The 25,649-nt window shown below is 43.4% G+C and overlaps 1 long non-coding RNA gene across 2 annotated transcripts; it reads right to left on the reverse strand.

Annotated features, from left to right (window-relative positions):
• Positions 1 to 18,122: 18,122 nt before the first annotated feature.
• Positions 18,123 to 25,173, reverse strand: LOC107320814. 2 transcript variants are annotated; one of them, XR_001558387.2, is made up of 5 exons: positions 24,970 to 25,162; positions 22,268 to 22,343; positions 21,825 to 21,852; positions 20,124 to 20,432; positions 18,123 to 19,423 (listed from the first exon to the last, which is right to left on the reverse strand). It is a non-coding gene; the product is annotated as an uncharacterized LOC107320814 (long non-coding RNA). The 2 variants fall into 2 exon arrangements; XR_001558386.2 differs by lacking the exon at positions 18,123 to 19,423 and having other exon boundaries at positions 19,433 to 20,432; positions 24,970 to 25,173.
• Positions 25,174 to 25,649: the final 476 nt, after the last annotated feature.

The following is a 25,649-nucleotide window of genomic DNA, read 5'->3' on the forward strand; positions in this document are numbered from 1 at the left end:
CTGCAGATGTGAAACAATTGAGGAACGCTTCTGCCTTTTTTAATGTCAGCTCATTTATAAGCTATCCTTGGCTTTGATCTCGGGTAGTGATTGCTATCATCCTTTTCTGAAGAAGATGAATCCAAACAGGATGTGGAGTGTGTGTGTGTGTGTGCAGCACTGAGCCAAATAAATGATGAAAGGAAAATAAAGAGGCCAGAGCATGGTGTTTGAAGGATTCCCTCTGAGGCAACTTCACCTCGCCACCCAGCAGGCAGTTAGCTATTTTCTTTTTTTCTCAGTGGGATTAATTACACAACAGGCAGAATTCAAGGAGTGCAATGTCACAACTTTTACCTTTAGCTCGACTCTCCCAGGTCAAGAAAACCCAGCTGAACATTAGTGTGTCACACAGCTCACTCAGCGCCATACAGCTGTGATAGCAATGGGCACCTTACTCCAAGGACTGTCGCCTTGGGCACTCTGTGAGCATCACCCCGTGTGCAGCCCCATGGAGGGAGCTGGTGTGGGCCTCCCTGCTGCATGGTGCAGATAACACCTAGGAACATCTCTCCTAGGCTGAGGGATCTGGGGATGTTCAGCATGGAGAAGAAAAGGCTTTTGGGGAGACCTCATTGTGGCCCTCCAGTACTTAAAGAAACCTCATTAAAAAGATGGAGAGCAACATTTTTACATTGTCTGATAGCAATAGGACGAGGAAGAATGGTTTTAAACAATAAGAAAGATTTTGATTAGATACTGGGGGGAAATCCTTCAGTCAGAAGGCAATGAGGGGCTGGCACTGCTGCATAGAGCTGTGGGTGCCTCATCCCAGGAGGTGCCCAAGACTGTGGATGGGCCCTGTATTGGCGGTAACTATACAGATGTTAACAAGAATGGCAGCTACAAGGACAATAGTAGAAGTACAGAAGGTATAAGGAAGAAAAGGGAACTCACCAGTGATGATGCTAGGAGCTGAGGCAGTCTTCACTGGCAAGCGATCTCCAAGAGATGCTGCCTCAGTGAGGGTCAGCCCTTAAATGAGGTCTCAGAGGAGGTGGAGTCAAACTCCACCCTTCCCGGGAGCACAGCTACATAACTTTCACCTGTGCTCCCGCAGCTGACCCCACACTTGCCTCAGCTGATTAATCAGTGGTTCACACTGTGATTACCAATCTCCCATACAGGCCCCATGCAGCCTGAGCTGGGGGGAGCAGCTGGACCACGGCAAGGGTGGGGCTGGGTGGGCTTTAAGTTCCTTTCCAACCCAACAATTCTAAGATTCTATGCACACTATGACAGGAGCTGAGGGGCAGGGGAGATTTTTTTCCCCCTTTATTGCACTGGATGGACTGGATCTGCAGTCCCACAGTCCAAAGATACCTGGCCATGTGCCTGAGATCTGACCAGGTACCACATACAGCACCAGCAGCAGCTGCACAAACTACGGCAGCACACACTGTTCATCCTCTTAGCCCCTTAGCAAGGCTAAGGAGGGCACTGCACATTACCCACAGTTTCCCTTCCCACATAATTGGCTGTTTGTGAACTTCTCAACACTGTGGCAGACTGATTTACGCTGCTACATGAAGCTTTAATTAACAGAAATTCTGCTTTCATTCGAGCTCAAAGAGAGCAGCTAGCAAAGCATTCACACGTTCATATGCTGCTTTTGCAGCCTGAGAAAGGTGCCTGCCTGCTCCCCTCTAGGAGCTGCAGCCCACTTGCGCTGACCTCGCTAGCTCAGAGAACCTCACTGGTTGCTTTTCTCACGTTCCCCAACTGGAAAGGCTGTAGGTCTGTTTTCACGTCTTACAGTGTGTCTCTATGTTAGTGCTATTTTTTTTTTTTTGCTTGGTTTCCCAAGGAAACAAGGCTTACGTGTTTATCCTGTGTTTGTATATGTGTGTGTGAGAGAAAGAGCTTTACTCTACTCCTGTTAACTTTTAAACCTGTTGGGCAACTGCACCCAAATTCAAGCAGCAAGGTTGGAGATAGATAGTATCTTCTGTAGACTTTATCTCAGCTGTACAGAGAGTGAAAAGTTGGCGTTTGTGTCTCTGAAGAGAAAGAACATCAACCAGCAAGAGTTCAACCCCGCTGTAGACATCAGAGATTCCACACAGAATGACCCAGCTGCCCAAGGGAGACCTGCTGTTCTCTCAGCATTGTGTAAAAGAAAATGCATGCAGCTCTGAGCAGCCTGAGTTTGCAGCCTCAGACCCAAGCAAGGAGAGCTGAGGATGCTTGGTGGGCAGATATGGGCTGACCTCAGGCTCCTGTTTCTCTGTCTCATCTGCCCAGTTCTCTGCCACTGATTTTCCTGATTTCTCCTCTTGTTTTGTCTTCCTTCTTGGTAAAATAAGATTGTGCTTGCCAAATTTAACTTCTATATTGTGCCAGGACGGAATATGAATTCTAAGTCCATCAGCAGGACAGTGATAAATAGCTGGCTGCCTCCATTCACAGAAGCGTTGTGACTCCTGCCTTTCTCAGATGATCTCCAGGTACTGATGCCCTTTTCTCCCACACTGTCTAAAAGATGAGTAACTTGTGGCCTCAAAGCAGTTAGTCTCAACACCTGTTCAGCCTGGGAGGTGGTTGCTTTGATTTTAAGCTAAAGGAATGCCCAAAATCTTGTCCCACTTTCCCTCCCGAAAGTATGTGCGTGGCCTAATAAATGATACTGCCTCTCTCTACAAAGATTGCATTTTATTCTCATCCATCCAATAATATGGATGCTGAGCTGATGTTGCTCAGAGGGCAGGAGTCTGCATACTCTGAATTTACCTGACAGGTGGTTGCTGTGATGGATAGATTTCCATAAAGGTAAAGGCTGAGCCAAAAGGAGAGAGAGGGAAGCCCTGTGCAGCCTCCCCCAGCACACACAGGGAGACTAAGCTGTCATTGCCATTAATCAGAGAGCTGTCAGCACCAAGAGCAACTGCTCCAAAGAGCCACTTCTATTACAGAGGGAAATAGCAGCCCTGGGGAAGAAAGAGTCACATATAGGAGAAGTGCCTGAGAGGGACTCTGCAAACACAGCAGCTCCCTGGATCTCATGCAGGTGAGAGTCTGGCTTCATTCTGAAATGAATGAAGAGGTGGTAATAAGAAGACAGTTGCACTGGATAGAGCTGATGATATGCCCTGCATGGACAAGACGACTTAAACCCACTTGCCACCCATCCTACTGCTGAATTCCTGGGGAAAATGTGGAAAACTGGCACCTGAGTGCCCACCTATCTCAAGGTGATGATAATAACTGCAAGTGACCTGTATACAAAAACAGCTTCCATGTGTTAGGCTGCTGCTAAAGCCTCACTGGGCTGCAGCAGGAGATGGTGTAAGAGAGCTCTGCACATGAAGCTGAATGTCTTTATTATGTTGGTAACACACCAGAATGAATTCTCCTTTAAGCTATACTATCCCACTAGTCTGACAGCAATAAAGTATTTATGCTTGCAAAATGCATAATTTACCCATATGGAGCATTTACAAGCCACAGTGATTTCTCATGAGTATATGCCTATGTTCATCTAGGTACCCATGCCTATATATTTAGCTGCATGAAAAAAGACTGCTTTGATTGCATCTGATTTGCTGAACGATCGAGCTCACTATCTGGTGAGCTCGTATCTATGGCTCATTATGTCCCTGAGTCACCTGCATTCTTTATTAGTAATGATTTCAGATTTTCTTCCAGATCAATAGCAGTATTGACAAGGCGCTGAGATGAGGAGGCAACCCTGAAGGGATGGACAACCCCTCACTTCATGCTGCCTCTCTGCCAGTGATTATATCCAGAGATCTATTTGCATATGCTAATAAGGAGCCGTGGATATTTTGCCAAAGACTTTAGGGGAGGTAAAACTCAGAACCATGTAAGTTGTCACAACTGGTTCCACAAATTGGATTGCATTGAGCATTCTCTCAACTACCAGCATTTAGCAGCAGAAGTAAGGCAGGGCAGAGGCAAAGATTACATCTAGTTTCATGGGAAAATGTCTTCTTTCAATGAGTTTTGCCCCTCAGATACACTGGCAGTAATTCTCACATATAAGGAATGTAGTCTAAGCAATGGGGTTCTGCCTGGAACATCTGTAGCCTGATGAGCAGAAATGCCTTTCCAGGTACCATGGAAAATGTATCAATCTCAATTTTATATTGTCCAGAGAAATAATTAATACAAGAATCAATTTGGCCTTGTGTGTGATTTGTCTTAGTAAATCATGAGCCATTAACCTTGAACAGGTCAATGCGTCGTCCTTATTGAATTCAAGTAAAGCAACATTTAAAGTAATACTTAGAAGCACAATTTATTCACAGTTTATTAATATAGCATTGGCTCCTGGACCATAATACCAAATTACCCTTTTTCTTTCCCTTGCCACCTGCTCACCATCCTCTTCTCCTCCTCTCAGGGACAGTCAGGGATTTGGGAATGTGCTAAGATGAGCCAAGAAACAGATAGACTCATCTTTCATTTAAGGAAAGCCTGAGTGATGTAGGCAAACTGAGGGCAGGTTTATGGTCATAGTCCAACTCAGGAGATGCATTTCTGATGTCGAGCACCTCCCTCCTCTGTAACACAGACATGAGCCCCAAAAGAACATCTTTGGAGACAGAGCTCAGCCCCTTCCTCATCCCTGGACTATTTCCTAATCACCCTTTCTTAAACACAGCCCGATCACCTCCCAGTACTCCTCTGCAATAGATGGGATGGCACACACTGAACTCTTCATCTTCTGGAGATGTCACAGCAGCGTGGCACAAACTGCTACAAAAACATGGTCCTCTTGTATGCAAGGGCGAAGTCTTATGGGCTGAGGCTGAAGTTCAGGTACTCTTACAAAGTAATGACAGTTGCAGGAGAGGAAGGAGAGCTGTGTCTGCCTGCTGGAGGCACGGCCTCTCCTGGAGTATCACCCAGCAAGGCTTTTGTCTCCATCCCCATAAGGGACTTCTTCCATCTGGTGGGAAGGGCTGAGTCTGCAAATTGAGAAACTGTGAATGCCAGAGGGGAAGAAATGGCTTCAGTGACCTGAGGAGCTTTCCAAATGGCCCCCCTCAATAACAACCACTTCTGATTCTGCCAAATACCAAAACTAGAGGTTTTTCGTGGCCCAAGGATGAAGTAAAATGTTAATAAATACTTCAGGGTTATAAAACCATGGTGTCTAAGTGAAGCTACAGTAGGATCCACTTTCATTTATGTTTTCGTCATATTTTTTAAGATAAAACTGACTCTTTTTCCTACTTCTTTCCAACTTATGCTGACCCCTGAATCAAAACACTTCTTCATTTAAAAAATACAAACAATCTTGTTTCAACAATTCCAGTGCTTCCTCCTGAAGGAAGTGGTTCCGAACAGAGAAATTTGTCAAATCAGCTCCCATCAACAATTCTGGCTTTAATAAACTGCCCTCTCCTAAAGGGAAAGAAACCACAACAGCTAACATTTCACTAACAATAATAATCATCATCATCATCCAGCTCTAGGTCTGGGGAGCTATTCTGGAGTATACAAATGAGGGGTTGAGAGTGAGCAGGCCATGATTCTCAACAGCAGTGGTGGAAGAAGATGGCTTTGGGTTGGGAAGGTTGGCCTTCACTGCATGGACCTCTCACAGTAGTGCCCAGCCTGCACAGCCTCAGTCCTGGCACTGTAATACTCTGCTGGAGCAAGCCCCTCCTTGACAAAGACATGAGAATGTGTTTGCTAAGGAAAAACAAGCTTGTCTTGGCTGTCACAGGGGAAAACTGCAAGCTAAGGCAAGTTGTTGTTGCTTTGCTGTCAGGGTGAATAGGCAGAGGCAGCAGCAGCCCAGCTAGGGCTGCTCTTGAGGGAGCCCTCAGGACAGACCCCCAGTGCCTCTCCATGTGGAAAGGAAGCACAGATCTGCTCTGCTTGTCACCAGGGCACAGGTCAAGAAATGATAAATCTTGCGTGTGGAGGATTTAGAGCAAAATACAGGAAGGACAGCTGTCAGGGGTGAGCGTGACAGGATCTGCCTGAAGCTCTGTCTCCAGTGCTCTTTGCATCTTGCTGCTGGTCCTTACAGATGGCCGATATTGCCCAGGGGCACAGATAAAGCAATCTACAGTACTCCGGGTGTCTCTCCCAACCCCTTTCCTCCAGGTCTGTAAAAGCTGTCTGCTATTAACAGCACAATAACATTGCTCTGTTTAGTCCCCAGACAGACTCCAGGAGGGAGCACAAGGCACTTTCATCCATATCAGGTAGCCTGGTGAATAAGGACATGGAGAACTTGTAGGTGGTAAGGCACCACAGACATTTTTATACTTTATCACTGTCTTCTGCAGCCTGTTTCACTTCCAGGATACCCAGCTGCTGTGGGGCCTCTCCAGCATTTACACGTCTTCCCCAGATACCACTTCCTCAGCAGCCAGCAGGGATCCAAGGATCCACATGATGGTTCTCACCACTGGAAGAAGGTTTGGATGTTTAAGGAAGAAAACCAAATGACAACACCACTATCTTCAGAAAAGTCACTACTGTGAAAGCAGTCGGTGCCAGATAGGACCTGTATTCTTGTGTAAGACTGGGGGTGGGATCCACAGTATAATTGACTTATATTTTGCAGAGGAAAGGAATGAAGACAGCCAAAAACTAGGACCCTGTGAAGAACAGGCTCCTAGCAGAACCTACTCTTGACAAAATTGGTTTTGTAACTCAGGACCAGAAAGGATCTGGTTCATACAGATTAGAAAGCACTCACCACTGACAGTGAGGAATAATTACTTTACAACTGCAAAGTAACGTTAACTGTGATTAGGTAGAAAACATAGTGCAGCCCTTGACAGAAGTCTGGATATATGCTGCCTTCCATAGAATTAAACAGGCGACCTCCACAGCTGCAAACAGAGCAACAAACAGTGAATGACTCCAGAACATAAAGGAAAAATAATAGTAAGATGTCATCAAACCTGAAATAAATAATTGATGAAGCAACTCAAGCAACCACTTCCTCATCAGAATGCTCCAGTCCTGGCCTTGGCAAGAAATCAAGAGAACCCATCCAGAATAATATCCCCGTTTCACATGCAGCATAATTTGGAATCTATAAAGAAGCCACATTCTCTAAAGCTTTTGCTGAGTTTTCATCTGTTAAGTGGAGTATTCAGTTCTCTGTTCACTCCTTTTCATGCCACAACTTCCTCTTAAAAATACAGAGATGAGATGGAAGAAAAGGCTTCCATGTTAAGGCTTGGCTGAAAGATCATGACTTCAGGAACAAACATCCATCAACAAAGGAGTCATACAGACCAGGCTTTGAGATGGAGAAGTGCTGTGTTAAGGCTGGAAGAGCACTTCAAAACGAAAGGTGGTACATTTAGTGAGTAGGTTATTAAGAGCTCTTTCCCACTGCATCATTTGGAGTTTATTTGATCTTTTGCAGATGTGAGAAATGCAAGAATTGGATGTGGGGCTGCGTGCAGCCCGGTGGGTAGCATCCACCCAGGCTCTTCTGCAGCAGGATGCAAATCCAACTGTGGGTGTGGGACTTTGCCCAGTGGAAGGTCAGACCACAGAGTCGCTCTGCTGCTTCAAGGACACACAACCTCCTCCTGGCTCTCTGCTCAATCCAGCCTTCACGTCAGTCACCTCAGAGTCTGGTTCTTTACAGCTTGCAGAGATGACATTCATGTATCTTGCAACTGCATTTTCTCAGAGACACTGCAAGGCTTTTGTTTCATTAGCACTGTATCAATTGTCTCACACTTCTCTACCGCTCCTTTAATGAGCAAGGTTATCGGTATTTCAACACTGTGAATTAACAGAATCAGAAAATTAAATGATTCAATATCCACAAATGTTTTTTTCAGGCCCGTGGTATTCGTGTTCATTCAAGTAAAGCCAATCCTGGAACATATTTGGGCAATGGCATTGCTACTGTAGCAGAATAATTACTGTAATTGTCACAAATTGTTAACTCAGTGGGTGACATGGTGAAGTGCAGTTCATTCAAAACGTACATGAACCAAGCAGCCACAGAAAACAATATCCTCCTCTGAATAAGTGTCACAGGAAGCTTTACATTTCATCCTGCTCACTGCGCCTTCAAATGGCTTTAATTTCTACTCATTTGCATACAATTAGCAAGTCAGCCTCCTTCCAGCAGATGACTGTGCAGTCAGTCATCCTATCTGCCACACTGCTGAGATCCAGGCTGGAGCAACCTTTGCTTATATGCTTTTGCTGTATCTACATCTGTGCTCATTTAAGTACAGGAGCTGCTGAGGATGTCACTCAGGCTTTGCTGTGATTGCTGTACTCATTGGTGATGTCTTGATAACGCTGATAACCTTCCTTCCCTGCCTTTGTGTGTGCCCACATCTATATAATAGAGGACACCAGAACAGCTGTCACTACCAGCATTTCTCATTTGGTCAACTCATCTTAGGCACTTCAAGATTAGTAAAGCCATTCAGCAAAATTAAATGAGAAGAAATCTGGAAACAAAATCTCTAACTCTAAAAGCCTTTTCTTTAAGGAAGGCCAGACCTGAGCCTAGGCAGACTGAGCCCTTTTTAAGCTGGGAAATAAATAGATAAGGATAGCAGCACGTAGCTGACTTTACATCTCTGTGCATGTACCTAGCAGCGAGCACAGGACTTCCTGCAAACTCCAGCTACAGAAGGTTGAAAATTTTCAAGGTGATTTTCCTGTCTTAAATGGTAGGTTTTTTTCCCTCCTAAAGTAAGGCGGTTTCATTCTGATGGATATTTTCTCATTTTCTGATCTCTTTTTCAGATACTGCTTTCTGCTGCTTCTGTCTTTTCTATCTTCACTTTTTTTCCAGAAGGCAAAGGGGACAGAGGACTAAAACCAAATGAATCGTTCTTTCTATCTCACTATCTACAAAAGGAAGATAATTTTCTGTCACTAAGATTTAATACCCCTAAAGAAAAACAAACAAACACTTTCTACCTCGAAAACGTTCCTGTTTTATCTGTTTCCTGTTTGAGCAGCCCTTCACTTGGTTAGATCCAGGCAAGATCATCAAAGTAAACGTGACATGCAACGTGATACACGACTGAAGATCACCTTTCCCCATTTTTTCCCCCTTCCCCCCTCCTATGATGCCTCCAGAACTGCTAGGATTGCACAGGGATCACCTGAGACAGAAGCCTACCTGCTCAGTGAGTCTGTAAGCCCTATGAAGAGTGCTAGAGCCAGTCAGAAAGGGCTGGGGGGAAGGCAGTGTGAGAGTTAGCTCTACAACAAGAGAAATTCCTCCTCATTGTTTATAGCTTTGCTGGAAATAAGGCAATGCCCCTCCTCCAAAAGCAGTCTACTTTTAAGCTAATAAACTCACCAGAGCTAATCCTGTTCTACTGCACGTGGCAAGTCTAAAGGCCAAACTCTCATTCCTCTCGTGCTGGGGTAAGAGGGTGGCACGCCACAACCAAGCACTAATGAGACATAGCTCCAGGTTTAGGGCTTGCTTCAGGCGTCACCATGTTTCCCATAAGATTCTTACAGACGCTCTGTCTGATAATTGTGGGGATGATGTTTTACAGTAATGATGAAATATTGCTTTTGAGAGTAGTGCTTTCAAAAATAACAGCAATTGCATCCAAAAGAGCAATTCAGAGGCCGGCTGTGCAGGTAAATTACCCGGAATACCTGTAAAGATAGTCAGATAAAATAACTGGAACAACACTAGGGCTGGTATGGTGCTCTGGAGGCAGCTAAAACACTTTTTCCCATAAATCCTTTGAGTAAGTCCAACCTAATAACTTCCTCAGGGAGTGACAGTCCTCTCCACAAGGATGCTTTCTTTAAATTTCTTAATGTGCACAGGAAAACACTTGATTTCATTTGACAGCAGCAAGACAGATGTTTTACCTAAGGATGCGAGTGAGCCAGGTTCTTCTCTGCCTTCCTTGCAACCTGTCCTTGGCTACTTAATACAGAAGCAACAACCTCTGCAAGCACACACTTGGGGACCAGCCTGGGGTTGAGGATAAAAGGAGTGTGACCAAAACCTGTTTGAGCAGCTCTTTGCTTGGTTAGATCAGGCATCTTAGCTCATGAAAAGGAGTCAACACAAGTTGTCTAAGAAAGAAGGATGAACTGCATTTAAACAGCTGAAATCCTGTTTGATTTCTATTGCCCAAAGCTTCATTTTAACTGGCTGTAAGACTTCAGTGTTACCCAGCCACCACATAATGAAATAAGGCTCCAGCCATTCAGACTGGAACATTTGCTTCCCGTGCTTGAAAGGTGTGACTGCATGAGCAGGGAGTATGGATGGCCTGCTTTTCAAAGAGAAGTAGAAAATCAGTGGAAATGTCAAGAAAAATGAAAGGTTAAGCACAATATAACTGCTCCCTGTGCCATGATGGGTGCACAGTGAACCTTGTGTAAGAGGACTTGGAGGGTAAGATTCAGACACGGCCTCTAATTAGTTTTTTACTCCTCAGTGTAGACTCTGAGAGAGCCTCTTCAGAGTAATAGAGTGCAGGCTGTCAGATGCTGTTATGGACAGATTTATGTAACACAGCTGCTTGCAACAGCTGGGGTTGGTCAGCACAACCCAGGACTTCTTCTATCTTATTGCTTACTATGCCAGTGGGAGGGAGACCAAAGAGACTGTTTAAACACAGACTCTGGACCCTCTGTGATGATTTGCTTGGGGACAGGCTGACAATTACCTCTTTCATCTACACTACTGAGATCAGAAGAAAATTATCAATGCCATTATAAAGACAGTGAAACAAAGGCAAAGCAGTGACTGGCTGCATTTATGCTCTGTGCACTCCACTTATTGCCTTATATCTTTGAGCCTACGTGAGACACTCAAGATAGGGAGAGGTAATGGAGACTCCAATGTACTCGTGCTCAACTCCTTTTTCTTCCTTACTCTTTTTTACACAGGAGCAAAAAACTTCTGCTCTCTGCATATTTCTGGGATGCACACTTTGTTCAGACTGCAGCCACCCTCAACTATTGATGCTCCCCCAAATCAGTGCTATTTTGGGAGAGAGTCCATTTTGGTTTGGACTTGGCTTTTGTTTCTCTTGGAGCTGCATGACATTGCACAGCTTTACTAAGGATAAGATCACAGACCGTGCACCACGAAGATTAAGGGGGCTTGTTCATGGGGATACTGTGGTTTTGTTAATGGACAAAAAAGGAGATTTTTGCAAGCTCAACTTACACACAAAATAAATGTATATCGCTGTGTTCTAATTGCAAATAGCTTGGCTGAAGCTTTAAAAGCCTTTCATTCCAAGTCCACTGTTTGTCAAATGCATTTTAAAACTAACCATGGTTATAAAGAGCACATTATTATTGTTAATACTTACAGGAGCCCTTTCAGCGATTACCCTACTTCCACTCGGTCCAGTACAAACACTTTCTCTAGCATGGAAGATTGGAAAGAACACATATTAAAAGGGGCCCAGATAAGAGGAAAATATCCGGTCTCATAGAGACTGCAAAGCCTGAAAGGACTCATGAAAGTCTGAAGACCCAGAGCTGCTTAATCTGTATGCAGAAACCCCCTGCACCCCTCAAGCCAGCAGCACCAAGCTTGCTTGATTTCACCCTCTTTAATCTGCTTTGTTGTATGCTTTGGTTTTAATTTCCTTAAGATAAACTAAACTTTTCACTTCACTCACTGGTTTCCAGGTCCCAGAACTGCAGAATATTGGCCTTTTCAGGCCTCTCATTCTGGCCAAGGGTGGATAGATGACATCTCACAGTTATCCTTTCCTGCCCACTGCCAGCATATCTGTGAAGCACAGAACCACCTTTAGCTTTGCTCTACGAGCTCCCTCGTGACTTGGACAGTGAAATCTCTACATCCATAGATCAAAACAGAAGTCTGGATAACCAAAAGCACTTAAATCCCCATTGAAATCAGAGCAATTCAGATGTCTCTGCCTTTGAAAGATTAGGGTTTAGGACAATGAATCCCATTGATTTCCAGTGAGAATCTAGTGAACTCTTATGCGCTGACATCACTTTTGAAAGCACTCCCAGATTGCTGCAGGACTTCATAATTTGAGCAACTACACCAAGGCTGTAAAGAAAAGCATGCTACAGCTAGGCATTAACTTGGGTCCTCTAACTCTGTGTAATCCTGTTGGTTCTAAAGAGCCTGGTTAATTCCATGCCCCATGTAATTTTACAGCTCCTTACTTAAAGCCACGTTACACCTCAGCCCACTAAGCCCATCTCTTTAAGAAGTATTTTACAGCAGCCAGGCATTAACATGAAGGAAAAGAACAAATCCCCTCGTTGTTGTTATGTGGTTTAATTGGCTGTGAAACAGTTGAATAAGAAGCCTCATTTAGACAAAGAACATTGATTAACAAATATTTACCTGGAGATAGCAATGTGGACACAAGAAAAACAGTGGAGTTGGGGAGATACAAAGGCAAAGGATGAACTAGAAGCTATTCAGAGCGCTACAAACACAGCAGACCACAGCCTCATTTGGCCACGTAACTCCACCACAGCAAGATTAGAAATTGAGTCGAAATTAAATATAAATCACATGTAATGCTATTCAGTAAGTACGATACAATGCAGTGTAATAGCCTGATATTGTATATCAGCCCTGGGAATTAGTAATTAAATTGCCCACACTGACAAGCAAACAAATATCTGGCTGAGAGAAGCTACATTTTTGCTATGCAGCGTCATAATCTGATTGTTCTGTGAGCGACTTTGGAGAGAAACAGTCCAGGAGAAAATGTCACTCCTATCTACGTACATTAAGTGCAATTTACATAAATTATCATCCTGTAAAGGATCAATATGTGATTTGGTTCATGACTCATCCGTCATCTTCTGTCACCCCATGTGAAGCTGGGGGTGATCTGCATGTCACTGCATGGCCTTGTCTGATGCCAGCCCCCAACTCTGCCCCTGACAAAGACACTCTGAATGTGTGCTAATTGGCCAGGCTCCAATCTAGCTTTTTCCCTGGGCATTTAACACAATCTTCTAACCAAATTAAAAAGTATAAATTTCTGCTTAGGCTACACTCAGACACTGTGCCTGAAATCACTGCAGCTGACAATGTCAGCTATGACCTCTTTCCTCAGCTGTACAAGGCCAGGGAGGGCAGACTGAATTTTCAAGCTGTTTGGTTTAAGTTCGCATAAAAAACAATTGTCTGGGAAACATGAGATGCTGCAAGAAACCGTGTGATAAGATTATGGATGTCACAAACTGTTTACATGAAGCGTTCGCAAGAAATTCTATTTTACTGTTTCTCAGGCTGAGAATTCCTCCTAATTGGACATAGACTCTCCCAGGCTTGTCCAAACCCTAACGAGAACTGATGAATCCAACAGGAGCACAGGGAAATTTCCTCCCTTCACAGCAGCCTTTTTCATAACCGCACCAAACTCTACCTTAAAGTAGGTGAGGTTGTGGGTCCAGAGGGACTTCATACTTCCTTCTAGTCCTTAAAACGGACAACCTCATTTGTCTGAATATTTCTTGGCCCCAAGAGAGATGAATAAAACAGTAGTTTCAGATCTGCAATTCTTGGGCTGGCTACCACTGTGCCTCACTGCTGTAACAGCCATTTGTGGAAATCAGATCTAGCTGTGCCAGAAGCAGGCACCTTTCAGACATGCAGAGATTTCCTCTCCGTCCTGCAAGGCATAAAACCCCTCCTCAAAACCTCTTTTTCCTTGGTAAAGTATTTCATTGTGGAATCCCCCATTCATTTTCTTGACTGCTGGTCTAGGAACACAGGCCTCTTGTTTTACCATGGATTTTAATTCCTCCAGCCCCTTATAAATATACAAAAAAAACCAGATGGCACAGAAATGTCACTGCTAGTTTAATGGTAAATGTGACAAGTAAAACAGAAGAGGGAAAAGCAAAGAAATTTGTAAGCACTCCTCCTCTATCCAAAGCAACCCAAGGAATCAGGCTCTCCAGAGACATCCTTCTCTTGGAATCGAACATATGGCAAATAGATTTTCTAATTTAAATTCACAAGTAAATGTTAGAACTTCAGAGCCAAAACCAATATACGATTTTTTTCTTACCAGTAGGCAGTAGTTAGGGTCTTCTATTGTGTTTTGCTTCAGAAACTGAAAGGGCCAGAAGTGGAAATCCCACTGAAATCAATGGCCAAAATCCTCTGAGTTCAACAGAGGCAGGATTTCAAGCTGACCCTGGCAGACTTTCACACACAGGGCAGCTGCTCAGCATCAGCATCCTGAAAGCACCAGAAGCCTACATAAGCTCCTGATGACAGTACGACCACATTCTGCAATCCCACGTACTCTACTGGCAAGCAAAAAGTGACAGGTTACTCTATTAGAAGTTTGCTGAATAGCCACTCTTGGGCTTTGAGTACAAAATCTTCACGCTTCTGGTACAAACACTCCTCCTGAGTGATCCTCATCTGTGCCATACTCCTAGTGTTTACCAACAGCACCTTATCATGGGCTTTTTCAGAGAAGTCACACTGCTAATACATCCCACAAACAGAGCACCAGCAAAGCACAAGGCCCTTCCTCTGTCCCAGAAGCCCATGAATCCCAATTGTGCTCCTTTGGAGTGAGGTTTTTCCTTTCCTTCAGCCTTTTTCCAAGCCAGCTCCCACCACCTGGCTTCAAGATGTCAGGGCTGAGCTGCTGTTCCCTCTCCCAGCAGGAGCTGCACTTCAGCTTTAGGAAAAGGCATCAGCCTCCTCTGGTCTGAATCTGACATATTTCTTACTAAAACTGCTAACAATTTACCTGTCCTCAGGACTAGGCTGAAAGATATACTGCAGTCCTGGGTCCTTAGAGAAGAGATGAGCATTTTAAATGTGGGACAGTGTTATTAATGATAAAGAAGGCATTATAGGATGTGAAATTAGGCTGCTGGAGACATCTACCTTCTGTTTCTTATACAGCATGACACATTCTCCATACATAAGTGCAGAGACACATAAGGGGTATTTCATTAGGAAACCAGAAAATACATCTCTCCTAATTATTATTTCTTATAGCTTGATTAAGATAACCTAAAAGTTTAAAAACTGTCTCAGTAAAACTGTCTCAGAACACCTTCCCTCCTGTGTGCCCCCATTCCACTGCTGCCATGGCACTAAGCACTGTGACCTGAGAACAACCAGCTGTCAACCAAAATCTCACCCTTTATTTTGAAGCCACAACAGAACAGCCACCTCAGCAAATCCCAGCCCCATGCAGGCATCCCCTGAGCATGCTACAAAGCTATTTCTAAGGAGGACAGATGCTGATGAAGACGGAGGCAGGGTCAGGCTGATGTAGGGCACTGGGGACACGTGCTGGGTTGGTGCAACAGGGGCAAAGTGCAGATGGCAGCTTTGGGTTAGAGAGAGGTGAGGAACTGGTGCCTGACCACCCAAGATAACCATCTGTTTCTGACCAATCAGTGAAGAAACAGGTCCAAACTGTGCCAGAAGATAATAGATGCTTAATGATTCATTTTTACTGTAAGAATGAAATGAGCTAGTGGAGCAGGAGACAGAACTATGTTCCTTTATAATGTTATGGACAGAGCACAAAGTTCACTGCTAATGGGGTTAATCCTTCAATTGGGGAAAAAAGATCAGATGGTAGCACCTTTAAATTGGCTCTTGGCAAGTACTCAATTATTGTAAGACACCAATTAAATCCAAGCAGGGTTATGAGGTTTCAGAGTGGGGAGAAACAGTTCTTGGGCTCATCTGGCTCATCAGATGATGAGGTTAGGAGTCTGCAGTGAATGAAGTTCAAGTCAATAAACTCCTTGTAATTAGATGCACTCTGGTGTTTTCTTTTCCTTAAAATACATATAATTAAAGGGAAAAAGAAAAAAAGAAATGTGAAAAGACAAGAACATCCCATGGAAGTAGAGATGAGGCAATCACAGCATTGCACTTCGTGCTGCTGCTCTCCCCAGGCCTCACCATGTGAGTTGTTGATGGTCTTATCTGGGGATGGGACTGGAGCCCTCTCCACCACATGAGAAGCATTTAAATCCTCATGCTAAGGCTTTACAAAGGCTTTTTAAAGAATACAGTGATCTTTAGATTTCCTGCCTGCACTGAGGAATGCAACTGAGTCTTCCCTACAAGACGCATTCAAAGGCTGACTGTTATTAAAGGCTCACTAAAACCCTTAAACACTTGAGATAAAACAAAACCTAAGTAGGATTCTCTTACACTGAGAAACATGATTAACTGTCTAGTTGTCTTTGGAGGAATTTAACTGCTACTCACGGAAGCCTGCACCTGGGTTACTGTCTGGACAGGGCTGACTCACTGTGACCAAAGTGTCAGTGACTTTTGCTCCAGACGAGGACAACTATAGACCACTGACTGGTGACCACATGGACTCGAGCATCAGCGTGCACAGATCCCATCTCATACTTAAATGTTTAAACAGTCGCAAGCATATAACAAAAAGACCAAAACAAATCTTAAGCCTTTCAAGAACAGCTTGGCTTCATGCACTCCAAGTCAGACTTTCTACCTGCTCTCAGTGAGCTGAAAACACAGTCACCAATTGATTTGGATTTTATTCTCTAATAGCTCTGAAAGATTTCTCCTGCACTGACTTGACAAGAGCCTCTTCATCATAACAGTTGGATCAATTGAATCCGGCTGATAACGCAGTGGTCTTTGTTCCTTCTTTTATTCTTTTCATCTTAGTGTAAAGAAAATGTGCAATACAATGTTCTTATCATATTGTGAAGAAGCTGCTATGAATATGCCTAGATTCTATCACAGCATCTCTCCCTCATTCTTAGTTTAGTACTTTAATACTTTCCCAGATCAAGCTGCATAATTATATGGATTCACTGTGTTATAGATAATTTGATTGTGCTAAAGAATATCATAGTCTGCCTTCTATATTTCTTTTAATATAAGTCCTCAACAAAAAACACCACCCTTCAACAGTGAAGTACTGCTCACAGCACCTGCGTAGGACTGAGGAGAGAAAGGCAATGGTAGATAAGCAGTTCTAAACTACCCCCAAAAAAGCAATGATCAAAACCATCATAACCCAGCTAAAGAAAGAAACAGTTGCTTACCTGTCCCAAGGACCAGGGCTCACCAAGTACTCCAAAAAGCGAGACCTCCAGGTAAAGAATCTTCTCTTAGGGCAGCCAGCTCATAAATGAGGCTTAGGGAGGAGGAGAAGCTGGTTCCATCCCTTCTTGTCTCACAGGTGAATTGCTTCCACCTGTGATGGCTGTGTCCCTTCATCAGGTGCTCAGTCATCATTTCAGGCCATGACTTAGCAACTTCCATACAGACTGTTAAATATATCTTGTCCTGTCAAAGATACTTGGAGTCATTGTACATGCAATTCATGAGTATGTGGAAAAGCAGGTAGTAGGAGACTCTCAATTTTCAGAACACACAGAATACACCTGAATTTTAAACAAACAAAGCAACAACAAAAAGATAAAACAACCTGAGACTTAAAAAGGCATTAGGCAGCAGCTTTGTGATAGGAGCCCAATGTATTTTCAGGGCAATTTCTACATCAGTAAAGGGAACAACAGTGTTTCATAATGTACTCAATATTATTTTTGGCATTTAGGGAAACTAAGGCTTAATTATACAGAAAGCCAGTGGCCAAGGTGGTAAGGACTTGGGTTGGGTTTGAACCCAGTAATTAGGGCTTCGTAACACCTGACCATCTGTGACTCCATTAACTGCATCTGGGTAGGTGAGACAGAGACAGTCTGTAAAACTCTTCTTTCCTTCCATCTTTTACCCGTATTCTGTTCATCTGCACTTAAAACCTTCATGTTTTGGCCATGCATTTTGTTAATACAGCATCTGTGGATATGCAGTTGCAGGGTTAAAATGATGAAAACTCTTACAACAAACAGAAAAATAACTGCAAATCATCACAGATTACATGGCACCAGTGTTATGAATAGTTTCTAACATATTAATCAGCGTTGAAGAGATGTTTTAATAAGTAGTTAATCAGTGATGGCTATCGGTATACACTGATGAAGTTACATCACTGTTGCTTTCCACCTTTCTAATGTTTACTGCATCTTCCCAGAATGATTTGTGATCTCTGGGGCTAAGGAGAAAGAAGTTGTTATGTGGCTTTTGTCTGTTTGTTTGTCTGTTATAATTTATGCAATCTACTTACCAACACTGAAGACATTTATTTCTGTTTATTATGTTTATTAAAATCCTAATACGACATATCACTTTCCTTGTTTTCTGCTCTCTTGCTCTCCATAGAACAGAAATAAGGATGCATATCACCTTTCTTGTTTCACCTTTCACTTGCAATAAAAAGCTGTGGCTTCTGGTTGGGCATTTATACCACCATCTTCCTAAACTGGCCTTCAGGGCTAGAAACCCTTGACATAAACTGGTGATGTTCTGCCAAAGATCAATTGGTACCGACACACTGTTAACTGGTGACATGGTAGTCACTCAACCAATCAATTCAAACTTGGACTTTTTGCTCTTTTTTAAGAGATAATGAGGTTTTTTTCCCATACACCCAAGGCAGGACGGCTCATCTGTTGTACCAAACTCCTGCCATTATGAGCCCCGTTTTGAGGCAATGACAAAGCAGCACATTGAGGTTACAGGCATCTCCAATTTTTGAGTATTTGCCTGGTGTGATTATAATCTCTGAAATTAACTTTGGAGCCACTGTGCTGTGGAGATGGTTTTAGGACTGTCTAGCCTTCCTGACCTTTGGAACCAGATACAAAGAGAGAATAGCTCTTAGCAACAGATCCTTCCACTGATGGCTATGATCTTCAACCCAGATGTACTCAGAGCAACTGAATGGGATTACGATGAAGTTAAATTGGTGAAGGTTTGTCCTTTATTTCATCAGGAGATGAGAATGCAAACAAGCCACGCCTGGCATCACCCTGCACAGTAACCTGGATATTTCATGAGTTTTTCACTCCTGCAACCTGGAAATGTTTGTTTTGCTCAGACAAATAACCCTGGTGAGCTACTGATGATGACAACCCAACAAGCTTTCTATGGCCATGTTTTCTCTGGAAGTCTTTCCACACGTTATCTATGTTCTATAAATTTCAGTGGTCTCCACCAGGAGCTGCTCTGAGCATCGCAACTCTGGGGCTCCACTATGGATGAAGTGGAGATCTGTTTTGATATCTTCATCCTCATGCCCTTTTTTTCCTTACATTGCAAAGCTGTGTTCTTTCATAACCAGAACAACTGGGCATGCTGTAACTGAGAGCTTTTCTTTCCCTTGGAAAATGTGCATATAGCTCTTCTGTATATCACTGGGAGGTTGGAATACATATGTAATAACAAAGGCTTGTATTTAAAAAAATGACTGATGATTCTTGCGGCCCAGCTTTGAGGCATATGAAAGGAGCATGATTTGAAGCCATGCTGTGCTCTGACAATCAGGCCAGCCAGTTACACACCCAAAACACTCGTTTCTTTTTATAATCCCAGCTGAAAAATAGCAAGAAAGAAAGAAAAAAAATGAAAAAGGAAGCAAAAACACAAACTACTTGTTATCTATGTAACGTTTACAGTGGCAGTCCCCTGCTTTCCCTAATTTCTTTGCAATTTACATATAAATGAGACATTGCATCACTGGGTAGTTTTATTTCCCCAAAACATTGCCAAGTATGTTGACAAAGTTTTAAGAGACTTAGATTAAATATTTGCACTAGAGCCGTAATTCATCATTCAGCTCAAGAAGGAACTGATGTAAAGATGAGTGCTTTGAGAGCAGGCAGCACAACAGAACCCAAGCCCAGGAGATTCCCACTGCAACCACCCATCTGCCTGAGAGCAGCAGTGACCTTTCTCCATAACTTCCCTAAATATAAGACAATGACAGCAGAGACTCCTCTGTGAAAGGGCAATCTGGTCAGGAGTCTTGCTTTTTCAAATGAAAGGGAAAAACTAATGTGTTTGAAAGGTCCCAGGTGAAACCTAGGCTCTACCACCGTTCATGCCCAGCAACTGACTAAGCCAAGCAAAGGTAGCTTTGCCAGCTGCAGTACTAGTATAGGCTAATTTAAAGCCAATTAGCATCTATTGCTTAGTGTTCAGAAACAAATTTTGCCAGTTAGCTGCTACTTAATGAGCACGGGAAAAAGAAAACTCACTGCTACATCTCAAGGATGTCTTTGGAGTAACTTACATGGGATGGAAGAAGTTCTGTAGGACAGGATATTTTCTTTTTAACAGCTGAAGACTGAATTCTTTCATGTTATCTCTCTCATTTGCTTGCAGTGAGGAAGGTGGTCAGGGAAAGGCTGGCAAGGGGCTGTGGTTGGTCTGTCTGTACCAGCTGTGTCTCTCCATCTCTCTGCTCATTGCTCTTGCTGGAATCAGTCCCCTCCATTCGATATGGGATTGTGACTGTGCTTCACCTTCTTGAGTTCACGGGCTGTGGGATCAGATTTTCCCTGGGTCCACAGGGGAGAGGAGTATCACATCCAGGGCTGCTCTTCATGCACAGTGGAACAGATGGAGACCATGCAAAAGAATTAGTCTGCCTAGAACCCAACACATCCCTGCACAGATGAGTACAGTAAATCCCTGTGTAACGCTTAGTTGCAGAAGAAAGACTGTCAGATCATGTTTACACTTTGAAGAGATCCTAAAGCCAGAACACAACCAGCAGCATTTGCATTTTAGGCTTTGTTTTGAAGCAGAGAATGCGCATCCAAGCAGACAGTTGGATCACAGTCACCAAACCTTTCTGAAAGCTCCACAGGCAGAATGAGGAATAAAGGAGCGTGGGACCCATTAAAAGCAAATGATGGGAGAAAAGCAGTCAGTTGCTGTATTAATAAGGCATTGCTTGCCATCAAAGCTGGATTATTTCAACAGCTAATCAGCTTCCAAGCATAAAGAGACTTTGGAGCAAGTATGACTGATGACTCAGATTCTACTAGAGCTGTTGTAATGAGAAGGGAAATCTGTAATCCTTTTCTGTAGCTTTACCCTGAAGCTCAAAGGCATTGGGAACAAGCTTGGACATACAGCAACCATGAGTCTGAGTAACAGTCAGCTCTGCCAATCCTTTTTGGTAGGAGCCATGGATTTTTAAAGCATGAGTAATCCTCCAAAGCAATCCCTGCCAGGCAAGATGTAACCCAGGAATGGGTGCTGAGCAGATAGATACCAAATTCACATCAAGAATCTACCCATCAGAGCCTACATGGTTCAGCAATCCTACCCACAAACCTACCATAACATCACCTCTACTTACGGCACCTAACTCCAGCCATCTGTAGCTCAAGCCTTTTTCTTGCTACTTATCAGTTTTTTCTTGTATTTGAGTCACTTAAATGCTTCCCTTTCTGTGTACATAAATTTCCTCCTGGATGTCACAGAATGACAGCTATATTCAAACCAGAGGGACACAACAAAGTGTTAGAATGCACAGGCAAGGCCACTAGCTGATGCATTCAGGCTGATTTATTACCTACGGTCAGATTTACACATTCAAAATTATGTTAAAACAATTTGCAGTGACACTTAGAGCTATGAAAGAGAAATCAGGGATGCTTGGCCAAATCTATGTACCATCATCTATCAGTCTGATCCCATCAGTCATCTAACTTAATTCACTGCCTTTGTAAAGGCAAATGCTATCATAAGGTCTAAATGCTACACCTGTATAGACTTGATACCCATGCCTCAATGTTTGACTGGCATGAGTAAGTAATTGGATACTAGGAGGACTGGCTTCTCCAGTGGTTTTACTGGGTGCCACTATCATCTTCCATAAGTTTCTCATCTGAACTGACTGTAAATAAATTAGATCAGTGTACATAACATTTAGAGGGAGCGTGAGTCTGCAAGCCATTGCAAATTAAGCAAAAATACATACCAAGATAGAAAGTGTTTTTCCAGGCAGCCTGGTGGGAAATAATGCATACACAAATTAATAAATTGTGACTGTAGGCACCAAGCTATAACATGAGAGCTGGAGCAGCTCTAATATTCACAGCTAAGCTTCCTGGGGCACAGAGATTCCACTCTTCGATGGAGTTTTGACAGAGAGGGAAAGGAAAGCATCTAATTTTATACAAATGAGGACTCTGAACTTCTTCACTGGTGTTTGTTGTTTCATTACTGTGGATAAACAGCAAATCATTGTCAAAACCAGGCCTTTCAAAATCCAGATCTGAACTGGTTTTACTTCTTGCATGTTTATGGTTCCTGGGTACCTGACAAGAAGCAGGACCCTTGTGCTCAGTGCTGTTCAGCCCCTGGCAGTTTGTGCCAGACACATCATCAGATCTCAAAATATTAGATTTGATGCACAGTTACCTCAGAGAGATCCAGCTGAGTGAAAGTATTGAAGATGTGCATGGCAAATCAATCCTTTCCATGAAGATTTCATTGTCTAAATAGAGATGGCCAAGAAGGAAACATAAACATGTCTAAAAGGAAATGTGAATTAGCAGCACCAGAAAGAACACCACATTCAAAATACAACTGCCCTTGAAAGCGTGACTCCTCCATTCTTCACAGATGTCTCCACCCACACTGACAAGTCAAAGCCTGACATTTTAAAGAAGTATTTTGCTGCATATTTTTGCCAAAAACATTAGATCTGCCAGTAGAGGTAACAGGTAGAAAGGCCAACTGTTTTCAAAGGACTGGATTTGCTTATCCTATCCAAAATCAAAAAGGACAAGGTGCAAAAAAACATCACCTGGATTTCTTGGCAACACTGAAGTTAGAATATGACATTCTTAACATGACCCCATACGCTGCATCATCCCACCAAGACCAAAATGAAGGAAATGTTTGTTCCTTGAGTATTTGCTGCATAGGCCCCATTCCAGCCTCCATTCCCAGCCATGAACAGGGCTCCTAGGCACGCACAAGGGAACTGTACCGAGACTTGCAAGGATAATGCTGCCATTGTGCTCTTGCAGTAGCAGAAAATACACAACACTTCACCAATGTTTTCCACCTGCTCATTATCTTGACTAGCTTGCAATACTGCCTTTACAGCCCTTCAGTTGCTAGAGGGAATAGCTGGAGGATGTCAAATATTAACTCAATGCTACTTAGCAGCAGTGTCTGGCAACAGCTTCAGGGCACCGAAGGAAAGCTGAACTCCATGCAGTGCTCTGAGTAAAACTTGCAAACTGTGACATTTGAGTTCTGTTTTTACACGTCCTACATAGATATTGCATTCATTTTAAAAGGATTCACTCTTTCTGGAAGATTTCCAAACATTTTTTGCTGGCTTTTGTGAAGGGTCAGCCATAGTACATTGTATTGTAAGTAACCACTTTGGCCTAAAGTCCTGTGCTTAATTACAAAGCTGTGGACACACTGCATGGCCAGGTGAGCATTTTTAAGGAGGTGTTTCATTGCAGCTAAATCACAGTCTTGGTAATGAAGCTTTATTTCCTCCCTCACTGCCCAGAGCAGTCTTGCATAGTTCTCCACCATCCCTGGATGCAAAGGCTGGGATGGACCGGCTGACTTTGGGATAAAGGTAGAGGAGCAAGGACTTACACTTTAGGATTTCTGGGAAAAGCCCTGAATAATAGAGGAGAAATTTTTCTGAGTGCCTGTAAAGTCCCAAATTCTTCTAGACCATGAAGCACAGAGAACATTTAGCTAGAATGTCCTGCTGCCTCTCAAGACAGCCATAGCAGATTCTGGTGTGTCATGATCCCCAGCATTATGCCTTCCTGCTTGGAGCTGGGCTGAGCTATTGCACCTGATAATGCTCTGCTCAACAGGGGCTGTCACTTTTTCAGTCACTCTGCATGACCTGTGGTAGGTGTGCAAGGTCAGGATCTGAGGAACTGCTCTGCTTCGTGCCAGGAAACTAATGAAATTTACTGCGTTGGAATGATATCCTGCCTAAAGCTTTTTATTTTATCAGCTTTATCCCAGTATTTCCTTTAGACAGATGAATGCTAGTTGTCATAAAAACGCTCTCAGTTTATATTATCACTCTATCACCTGACATGCTAGCAAAAGACCTCCATAAGCACCCAATTCATCTCCTTTTTGCCCCAAGACTGAAGGGGTAGACAAGACAGCAAAGGTATCATTGCATTTAATGCAAATAGATTGCTCTTAGATTGTTCTGGTAATTATTATTTGTTGTGATAATTTCATGTTATAATCATCATAATAGTATCTTTCATTTATTGAGAAACCTGCATAGCACAGCAAATGTTCAGCTCCTCCATCAAATGAATCCCCTTTGCCTTGCTGTTACTGTCAGCATTGCTGAATATCTGGCAACCATCTTCCTCCATAGCACCCCCTCTTTTGTGTTGTTACTTATTGAACAAGACATCCTGCACTAAGACTGCTGTGTCAGATACACCCAGGATGCTGGGTGAGTGCTGGGATGGATGTCATACTTGCTAAGACGACTAAATTATCTTGTCAAAGAACATTATGGGATAAAGTTGAAGTCACATCTTCGGGAATGCAGGATGCTTTGTAAAGCACTTCTGTAGGGCTACAACTCTTTGTGTGTGTCTTTGTGTTTTCAGTTTGCACTTTCCTATAAGCCCACATGCCCTCTGGGCAGGATGACTGTAAGGTGACAGAGCCATATACATGCAATGGGCATGGAAGGGCTTCAGGTATGCACAGCCCCAAGAACACTCTGATGGCACAGCTCAGCCCAACTCCAGTTACAGCCAGCCCTAAGAAAACTGATTTGGCAACCTGGAGGCTTTAAGAGGATGTCAGAGACTATGAGAAATCTCCTTAGAGTGCTTGCCATCAGTCACATTCGTGCACTTAAATATGCAGAAGGGTTTCCCCCACTAATAATCTGGGGAGTTAATTTGCATATGCTGTTGGTTATGTCTTTAAAAAATAATGAGGGTAAGAAAAAGCAAAAGTCCTGTCTGGAATTTTAATTGAACAGTTATCTGCCTCTCCTGTAACCCACATCTGCTTGCCTCATTTGGACAGGATTAAATCTATATCACTTAAGGAATCTCTGAACAGAAATGGATCGGAAAGTAATAGCCACTTACTTCCCAGCAGCTGATAGTTCCTCCCCCCAGCACTGACAGGCAGCGATTTGCAGCAGAGATCACACCCTGCTCTCTGGAAGTGATGGCGAACAACATGATGCTGTGTTATTGCCCTCCTGCAATAATGCAAGGACACGTCTAAATTGATCTCAGTTCACTCCCATTTGGGAAAGTGCCTGATCCAACCCTGCAGAAGCCAGAGCTGTCTGACTGCAGACTGACATGTTCCTGGTAAAAGAATTTACGCTGCAGACATGAATGCTTTTTGCTAATGGAGATTACCCTTGAACACAAGTGAAATTGCAGCACATCTGAGTGTGGGCCAGCAGGTACAGCTGTCACCAACTGAGCTGTTTGGGGGAAGTCACTCATCATATGTCACTTCAGAGCACTTTACCTGGTTACCTCTGTTAGCAGTGCTGTATTGCACTTCATTTGTGAACAGAATTAGATTTACGAGAGATGTGCCAGAGACAAATTGGAGTCTGTACTGTCTAGCCAGGCATCAATGTCCAGCCAGCATCAGACAGCAAAACAGTTGAAAGCATCCAGTGGATGAGAACAGCCTACCAAAGTCACTCTGCAGCTTCACCAGCACATGCCATGACCCTGCCCCCATCACACAGCCGATGCTGACATCCCCAGAGCCCTGATTTTGGGAGCACACCCCATAGCAGGCA

Source organism: Coturnix japonica, chromosome 14 (assembly GCF_001577835.2).
Source record: "Coturnix japonica isolate 7356 chromosome 14, Coturnix japonica 2.1, whole genome shotgun sequence".
Lineage (NCBI taxonomy): Eukaryota > Metazoa > Chordata > Aves > Galliformes > Phasianidae > Coturnix > Coturnix japonica.